Source organism: Belonocnema kinseyi, chromosome 1 (assembly GCF_010883055.1).
Source record: "Belonocnema kinseyi isolate 2016_QV_RU_SX_M_011 chromosome 1, B_treatae_v1, whole genome shotgun sequence".
Lineage (NCBI taxonomy): Eukaryota > Metazoa > Arthropoda > Insecta > Hymenoptera > Cynipidae > Belonocnema > Belonocnema kinseyi.
In genome coordinates this window covers 72,444,173-72,453,601 of record NC_046657.1, presented here as the reverse complement: position 1 = coordinate 72,453,601, position 9,429 = coordinate 72,444,173, and positions in this window count along the sequence as shown.

Sequence of the window (9,429 nt, the reverse complement as noted above, 5' to 3'; positions counted from 1 at the left end):
TGATGGGTTGAAGAAAACTTCTTCCACCAGAAGGTTTTGATACAATCTGGTCCCGGTGCGGAATAGTTCTTCATCCCTCTTAATACTTTTTCCACCTCCTCGTTAGTGATGGCTGGGCATTCCTTATCAGGTGTTATGAGGACAACACATAACTCCTTGAAGCTATTTATATTTTCTGAGTCTTCGTCCAGTCTATGCTGAACTTCGTAGACTTCTCTCTAAAATACTTCGACCTCCTCTGGTTGGGGTGGGTGTTCGACAGTAACTGGATTGTCTTGGAAGAGTCGAGATGAGTCAGAGAGAAACTGTTGATTTTCTCTGACCCACCTCTCCCTCCGCTCTAGACTTCTCTTAGCGTCAGATAGTATCCGTAATCTCTCAACAATATGCTGCCTGATGGTCAGCAGCTTGGACTTGTTAAGTGTGTGATAACGGGTCCGAAGTTCGCGCGCGAACTGTCGAACCTTGGCGGTAAAATTCCTGCCAGATTTGATGTAGTCAATCACACATTGAATGCGGGACGCGTACTGTTTGCCCAGCCTATCTTTATGGCAAGTTGATGCATTCGTCTTTTGGTCTTATGATCAACCGTTGGTTTTGTTTTACGGTTCGCATCGGCCAAAGCTCTCGCTGCATTATACACACAATAATTGATAGCCCAGAGGTCGGATTCACCGGAAAAATGTCCACGATGCTCGTCATCCATTTCAGCCAGATCTTTAGGCTTGAGAGAAACCTTGGTGTTGATGTTTCTCCGGGTCGTGAAGTATCGCTCTTCATCTATTGGATGCCAGCCCGCGGTTGGTCTTAGTGTCGCCTCTCTTTCTCTGTTGCCGGCTTGTTCTAGCTGTGGTAGAGTAGGCGTTCCGCTTACATATCCCCTTTTTCGGAGTAGATTAGCATGGTTTCGCAGACGTTGCTGCAAAAAGTGCAACAGCTCCGGGTGTTTCTCGCACCACAGAGCATGCAGCCGTGCCATGTAACCCCGTTCACGGGCCACACTCGCATCGTAGCACGCTAGCAAGTCGTAATTCAGTTGCTCCGTCCACCCAAAGGTCGCGAGATCCGGCCGATCCATCGCATTGAATCCATTTTCATTGGCTCCCCTAGCTCTAGATTGGTCGGCATTGTTGGACCACCCATTGTCCATATATATATATGGATTTTTCATCAGGTTTTTTGCAGTTTGACTTTTAAATTACCTTTAATCTGATGTGATGGACGTCAACAGACCTTAGATTCGATATCAGCGACCCCAAAAACCTATATATGTATTTTTCTTGTTGAATTTACTTCTTATTGTTAATAAATACTGTAGGAATTTCTCGAATTTTTTGGGCCAAATCTAAACTGGGCCAAAACCAGTCCTTAGAGACTCTCGTCCTTTAGAGTTTCCTGGTCCCTGTTTTCTTTTAAATTTTTCACTGGTTATTACTAATAAGTGAATAACTCCTAATATTATCATGACCTATAGATGATGGATGAATTTTGAAGACTCCAAAAGGAGTTGCGTCCAAAAGTATATTTCAAATCTAGCCTTGCATTTGATATTCTCAGAAATTTCCATTCCCCTAATAAAACATCTATTAGTATACATGATACAGATTCAAGGTATAAGATTCAATCCAAATGTTATCTTTCTCACCAATTTTCTGCAACATATTCTAGAACATTTGAAAAAAATTCTATAATTCCCTGGAAACATTAAATAGAGCCTACAATTGTGTAAATAGTTTTAGGCATTGATAAATATTATAAAAAAATAGAAGCATTTTGAAATAAATTAGAAAACGTGAAAACCTTCTAGAACTTACAACTGACCTTATGTTTCATAAACAATATTTACACAGTAGAATGTATTCATTTTCATTATTATTTATCAATATTTTACTCCTTTTTGACATTTCTTTTATCAATAGTAGATAATGGCCGAATTTCGCTAACGTGATTTACCACACTGAACCTCAATGTATTGAGACCGTCATGATAATCATTTATCCAATTGTATTAGAGTGTAGAAATTTTTGTTTTAAAACATTAAAATAGTAAATATATATTAAAGAAGAAACGCAAGTAATCTTCTAGGAAAGTGATTTTAATGTTTGTTTTAAATGTACTGTTTATTCTGATACATTCAACAATGATCAGTTTTGCATTGACTTCGCATCCTAACGCTATAAATTTTAGTTTTATTGCTTTTCCGAAAATTAATAGTAATTGTTTTAGTAGCCAATAAACAAACTTCAAGTGAAAATGTACTTATAAAACAGGCCAATTATCGATAATTCAGTATTCTATCATGCCTATTTCAAATACCTGAATTAATTATTATCTATTTTTTGAGAAAAGTTTCAAAAGTGTACAATTGTTGGCGTCCAATAAGATTATACAATACAACTCAGTCATTAATTTCATGAAAACTGTAAGAGGTCTACCCTATTCCAGACTTTTCAAAACCCTTCCATCGTGAGGAAAAATGGTGTCACGTTTATTTATTAACTTAAATAAACATCTTTGCATATTTATGTAAAATTCGATTTTACATTTATACTGATTTTCTTCTATAGCGAGTCAAGTTTCCAATATGCCTAAATTGTCTACGTGAAATTTTTAATGATAAGATTAATTTTCTACTGTAAAAATAGAAATTTTCAATTAGGTTAAAGAATTTTCAACCTAAAAGCTGAATTTTCAACTAAAAAGAATGAATTTTTAAACAAAAATATTAATTTACTACCAAAAAATACGAATTTTTAATACAATTCAAGAATTATGAACAAAAAAATGAATTTTTCAACTAAAACATATACATTTTAAACAAAAATAATAATTAACTACCAAAAAAGAGGCATTTTCAATATATTTAAAGAATTCTCACCGAGACAGTTGAGTTCTCAACTAAAAAAAATATATCCCGGATATATTTATATGCAATTTAATATTGAAGCATAGTACTTTTCATAAAGTCTTTATTTACATTAAAGTCAATCAAAGAATTTAGAGGGATTTTAAAACAATGGAAAAAATTAAATGTTTTTCAAGAAATTTGAAAGATTTTTTAAAGAATCCGGAAAGGTTTAAGGATTTGCAAGAGATTTTATAAGGTTTTAAGACAGTGCAAGTGATTTTTGGGGATGACAAACCCGTTTTAAAAAATATATATTCAAAAAGATTGTAATTAATTTGAAGAGATTACAAGGAATTTAGAAAAATTCAAAGATTTTTAATAATTTTAGAAAGCTTAAAGGATTTTAGGAGATTTTAATTAGTTTTTGCAAATTTTGAAAGATTTCTAATGATTTAAAGGAGTTGAAGGAATAACCCCAAAATTTAGAGGATTTTAAGGAATTTCGAAAAATCTTCCCCGATTTCTAATAATTCAAGTGATTTAAAAAGATTTAAACGAATCTTAAGAGATTTCATGAAATTTAAAAAAATCCCAAGATTTTAAGGATTTTCTAGAGATTTTGATCAATTTAAGATAATACGAAGAATTGTAATAGATTCTAATTAATTTCAGTCAATTCAGACAGATTTAAAAGAATTTAAAGAAGTTAAAAGAATTTCAAAACATTCGGAGGAGTTCATGAATTTTCAAAAATCATACAGTATTTTTAACAGGAAGCCACTCAAACGCGACCCCACCGATTTTAGTTATTTTTGGATATGTTGTAAAAAATGAAAAAATAAAAGATGCTAATTTTTTTCATCGGTGGAAATGCAGTGTAAGGGGGTGAAAGCCACCCTTAAGACTCAACCTCGAAAAAAGTTTATTTTTTCAATATCTCAAAAACTATTTGTAAATTTAAAATAAAATCAACGTCAAAAAGTTTCTTATAAAAAGGCGCTTCCACAGACGCAACTTTTATGCCAAAGAGTTGCAACCCCATTTTTTAATAGGGGTAAATGTGCTATTTTTAATATTTTTTTCGATTGAAGGATTTATTAGAGATTTTATAAGATTTTAAGACAATTTGAGTGAATTCAAAGAATGTGAAGCAAGTAAGTGAAAAGTAATTCAAAAAGAATTTTAATGAATATGAAGACATTTCATGGGATTAATAAAATTCGAATATTTAAATGATTTTCAAAAGATTGTAAGGTGTACAAGAAAATTTAAAGGATTTTAAAAGATTTTAATTAATTTTACTCAGTTTTAAAAGAATTTAAATGGCTTTAAAGAAGTTCAAGGAATTTCAACAAAATTCTGAGGAGCTAAAGGATTTTCAAGAAATCTTTCAGGATTTCTAAGAATTCAAGTGATTTTCAGGAATCAATAGGAACTTGACGAGATTTTAAAATTTCTTTTTTAAGGATTTAAAAATAATCCAAATAGGTGTAAGGATTTACAAGATATTTTATAAGATCTTGAGAGCCTCTTATTGATTTTAAAGAATCTTAAGCGAGTAACTGAAAAGATACTTAAAAATATTTTAATGAATTTTAAGAGATCTTGAAAGATTAAAAAAAAATCAAAGATTTTAAGGACTTTCAAGAAATCTTAAGGTGTTTTAAGAAATCTAAAGGATTTTCAGATATTTTAATTAATTTTAGTCAATAGGGACATTGAACTTTAAGATGAATTAAAAATGATGGATTACAAATTCAATATAAAAAACTTTATTTATTCAAAGAATCTGACTGTTTTTCACCAAATAAGGAACATAATAATTTGAATAAGAAAGCAATCAATTTTTCTAACAATGATTTGCTTCCTGAATATGTTCTTACAAATCTTTACTATATTTCGGAAATGCAGTTTGTTCTAATACACGTAAAAAATTCCATAACAGTATTTATTATTAATTATCAAATTATGAAGAATTTGAAATAATTCGTAGTGATCACGAAAAAAATTTAAGGAATGCTAAACGAATTCCGAAGTGGCAATTGTGAATTCCAAAGAATGCCAAAGAATTTATGGTCAGTTCCCACTTTTTCTTTGAATAATAAATTTTCTCGAAATTTATCTCAATAAAGTACACCAAACTCTCGCTTTCAGTCAAGTGACGGGGGTTGCCTTCCAATAGCCTTGGACTGATTTCAGGGAAGGCCTAGAAACGGGTGACTGAAAGCGAGAGTTTGGTGTATTTATATTAAGGTATAATATAAACTAAATTAATTTTTGCTTTATCTGAAGATATATTTTTTTACATTTCACTACGAGCTTACACTGCCAAAGTTTAATGATTTATCTCTGCGTAAAGAGTGTATTCTCTTTCCAATAGAATTAGGTAAAAAAACAAAGATGAAACACCGAATAACAGTCACAGTTCTTATTTTTTCAAATAAGGAAATCCCCCTTACCAAATCATTTTGAGAATAGTATAAGTAATGAATTTGAAAATGTTTTAGAGCATATATGGTACTCGCGATATCATAAGTACTTCTGGATCATTTATATTTGATTCTTCTGTTGCTTCTCCAGTGAATTCGAAAAAGCACTACAGTTTAATGTTATAATTATTTATGAACAACAGTCATAAAATGGCTTATTACTTTATGCAATTTTCAGTCATTTTTGAGAAGCATGATAATATTTCATTTTTCGTTTAGATGTAAAAAGTACATTCATTTAGACGCCATATGCCTCTTCTTCTCAAAAACAACAGACAAACTGTAAAGTAATGCAAATCATTGTAAATTCATTTTCAACCATCAAAAAAGATTCAATTTGAGGTCAAAGATTTCCTCTTAATTTTGTGTATTTTACCATTTGTTTGAAACAATTTTATAGCAATAACCCTTATGATGAGCCTTGAAGTAATGTATCAGAAACCTCTAGGATTATAAAAAAGCGTGACCTTAACATTGGCTTGGCATGCTCAGGCTAAAAATTTTAGCTCTTCTGCTTTTTGGAAAATGAAAGTTTTAAATATTTGTAACCAAATAAATGATTTTAGGTGAAAATAAAAATAATAAATATATTGGCAGCGGCCAAAGTCGGTTTTATTTTTCAACATACTCTCCTTTTAGGTCGATACAGCGAGTCCAACGATTTTCTAACTTTTTGATACCATCCGAAAAGTACTCGATCGGAAGGTCTCCAAAATACGCCTCAGTTTCAGCTATGAGCTCCTCATTTGAGTAAAAACGCTTACCGGTGAGCCATCTCTTCAGGTTAGGGAACAAGTAATAGTCGCTGGGGGCCAGGTCTGGTGAATACGGTGGCTAAGGAACCAATTCGAAGCCGATTTCATGCAATTTTGCTTGTGCAACTAAGCATGAATGAACAGGCGCATTGCGTGATGATAAAGCGGTTTATTCTTCTTCAAATGCGGTCGTTTTTCGGCAATTTCGATTTTCAATCGGTCCAATAATGATGAATAGTATGCTCCGGTTATGGTTTTACCTTTTTCAAGATAGTTTACGAATATTATGCCATGTGCATTCCCAGGCCATAACCTTTCCGACCCATTGTTGCGTTTTTGGACGATTCGGAGCACTTTGGCCCGGTGGAACCCACTGTTTTGCCTGTTGCGTTGACTTAGGAGTGTAGCAGTGGATCCAGGTTTCATCCATGGTTATGAGTCGGCGCAAAAACTCGGTCGGCTTACGCGAAAATAATGCCAAATGCTGCTGGGAAGTGTGAGCAAACGCGGCACCCATCGCGCGCAGAGCTTCTTCATGCCCAAAACTGAATGCACGATATTGCCCACACGTTCCAATGATATGCCTAAAGCATTAGCTACCTCTCTCAATTTACTTTGGGATCATTCAACATCATATCATGGATTTTTTCGACATTTTCTGGTGTAGTGACCTCTTTTGGGCGCCCAGATCGTTCAGCATCAACTGTGCTCGTACGGCCACAACGAAACTCGGTAAACCACTTATGAATCATTCCAATCGACGGTGCAGAGTCCGGGTAATACTTATCCAGCTTAGCCTTGGTCGCGGATATCGCTTTCTTGCGAAGATAGTAGTGTTTGATCAAAACTCGAAACTCAGATTTTTCCATATTAAAAAAAACTCGGAGGTTAGTCGCTTCTCAGTGCTGTAACTTGTAAATGCGTCAACATAAATGGCTGAAGTTTTGACAGGCGTCATTTGAAGGATCAAGCTCGACGAAAATGGTTCACATTAGTGAATACTAATGCCATCTCTTAGAATTTTCAGGTACTTATCAGACTGCCTAGTATCTACGAATCGACCCATTTTTGGCATCGTCATAAGGAGTAAAAAGTTGCTCAGGCAGACCATGAGTCATGGATTGGAACAGGTAAATTGTCGAAATAAGTACTTACACACGTTTTTATCAATTAAGTATAATCCGCGGAAGTTTCCAAAAGCAATCGATGACTTTCAATCGCACTTTTCTTGGCAGTGAAAAAGAAATGTAAAACTTTACACAAATGCTTCTTTGTTGGTACGCAAGACGCTATCTTTAATGCTACAAAAACTGTGCTGTAAAACTTCAGTGAAATGACACCTAATGAAAATTAAGGCCACATGATGGATCTACGAAATGCATATGCTATTCATATGCTTTAAAGCTTTATAGTACAAGTAACGCCATCTCTTATAAACACCTCCAAATTAATACACGCTCCCAATATTTTACCAGTTTTAAACAATTTTCTAGCAATCATCCTTATGATGGACTCCAAAGTAATGGATCAGAATTTCTAGACAATTTTCGAGAAAGAGTCTAAAATATTCCAAGAAAATTTTATAATTTCTTGAAAACTATATGAGCACCGCAGAATTATAAAAAGAAGCGATGACTTTCGCATTGGGTTGGCATCATGAGGCTAAAAATTTGAGCTATTCTCATTTTTTGGAAATTAATTATAGTTTTAACTGTTTTAAACCAACAAACTGATTTTTAGTGTCAATATAATTATGCAAAATGTCGATGATTTAGTATGCTATCTTTCCCTGGTATAATACAAAAAAGGATTATTAATATTATTATCTATTGCTAGACAGAAGTTTCAAAATCGTCCAGTAAAAATGTATATGACTGTTACTGTGACGTGGGCTTCTAACATTGCATAACATTTTTTGACATTTCTTAAACAGTATTTTTATTATTTTGTACAACTCATCAACAAAGTATAATATAAACCATAATAATTTCGGTCTATCTAAACATATTTTTTTACATCTTATGATGGGAATTTACTGTTCAATTTTAATTACTCTTGTATCTCTGCATAACGAGTATATCGTCTATCAAATTCTTTGAAGAACTGATTATTAAGAGGATCCCCATTCATTATTGGTATAATCTCATTAGCATTGTTCCCAATTATGCGTATTTTTACTCTTCCAAAGTTATTATTGAGATCCGCTCTAGGGGCGGCAAATGGCCACAAATATCCACCATTTACTAATCCAATGACATGATTATGATTCTCATCTACTCCTACATAATAAAAAGCTTCTTCTATAGGATTAATTCGGCCTTGAAAGATCATACTTTCATAATGATGAATATTAAGTTGAAGGGGAAAGGGATGAACTGTAGTCATTTTACCGGGCCAAACTGATTCTGTGAGAAGAAAGTACAATTAGCAAAATTCGCTACCGTATTATTTCAATGAGAACGATATCGAATAGAAAACAAATGTACTATAATTAATAATGCACGTTAAATTATACATATATTATTATGATTACCAATATGGTTAGGAAAAACCACTAAGATTACACACACAACACCAATTACGGTTATCATTTTCTTTAAATAACGAAAATCCGCCTAGTAAAGAATTTAGAAAAGAGGGTAGACTATAAGGTTTGAAATATTTCGAGGCGTATACACTTGTCACGATATCATTGGTTAATAATATCAGTATTAGCAATTGCGAGGAGACAATTTTCTAATTGCGCTCTAGAAATTTCTGTATTTCTGAACAAACATTCAATTAAATTTAGTTAGAGTCTACCTGGCGTATACATTTTAAAATGTTTGCTTTAGAATAATCTGCTTCTCCATATATTTTATTGTGAGAGCTCTTGAATTCTTGATATTATTTGGTCCTGCAGCGGAATATTGATTTTTTGCTCTTTTGTCTTTCTCCTCCTTTTTTTCTTTTTCCCCTCTTTTGGGTTTTTGACAGAAAAAGAGAGATCGCTATAGAGGCACAATGTGTCAGCGAGAAATTGTTGATTTTCTCTAAACCATTCCTACCTCTTCTGTAGTCTCTTCATTGCGTTAGATTGCACTTGTATTTTCTAAACAATATATAAAAAATGGAAAAAGGAAATACTCAAATTTGCCATTCAATCTAAAAATGCACATTAAAATTACTCAAAATGTTTATATAACTTCAGCAAAAATGGGTATCACAGTCGTGTTCGTTTGCGAGCGTACTACAGAATGATATACCAGGTGTATACATATGAAACCGGTATTTTTTCAAGAAAAAAACACATTTATTTCAAGAGAATGATAACAAATATTTTATTCAAAGTATGCGC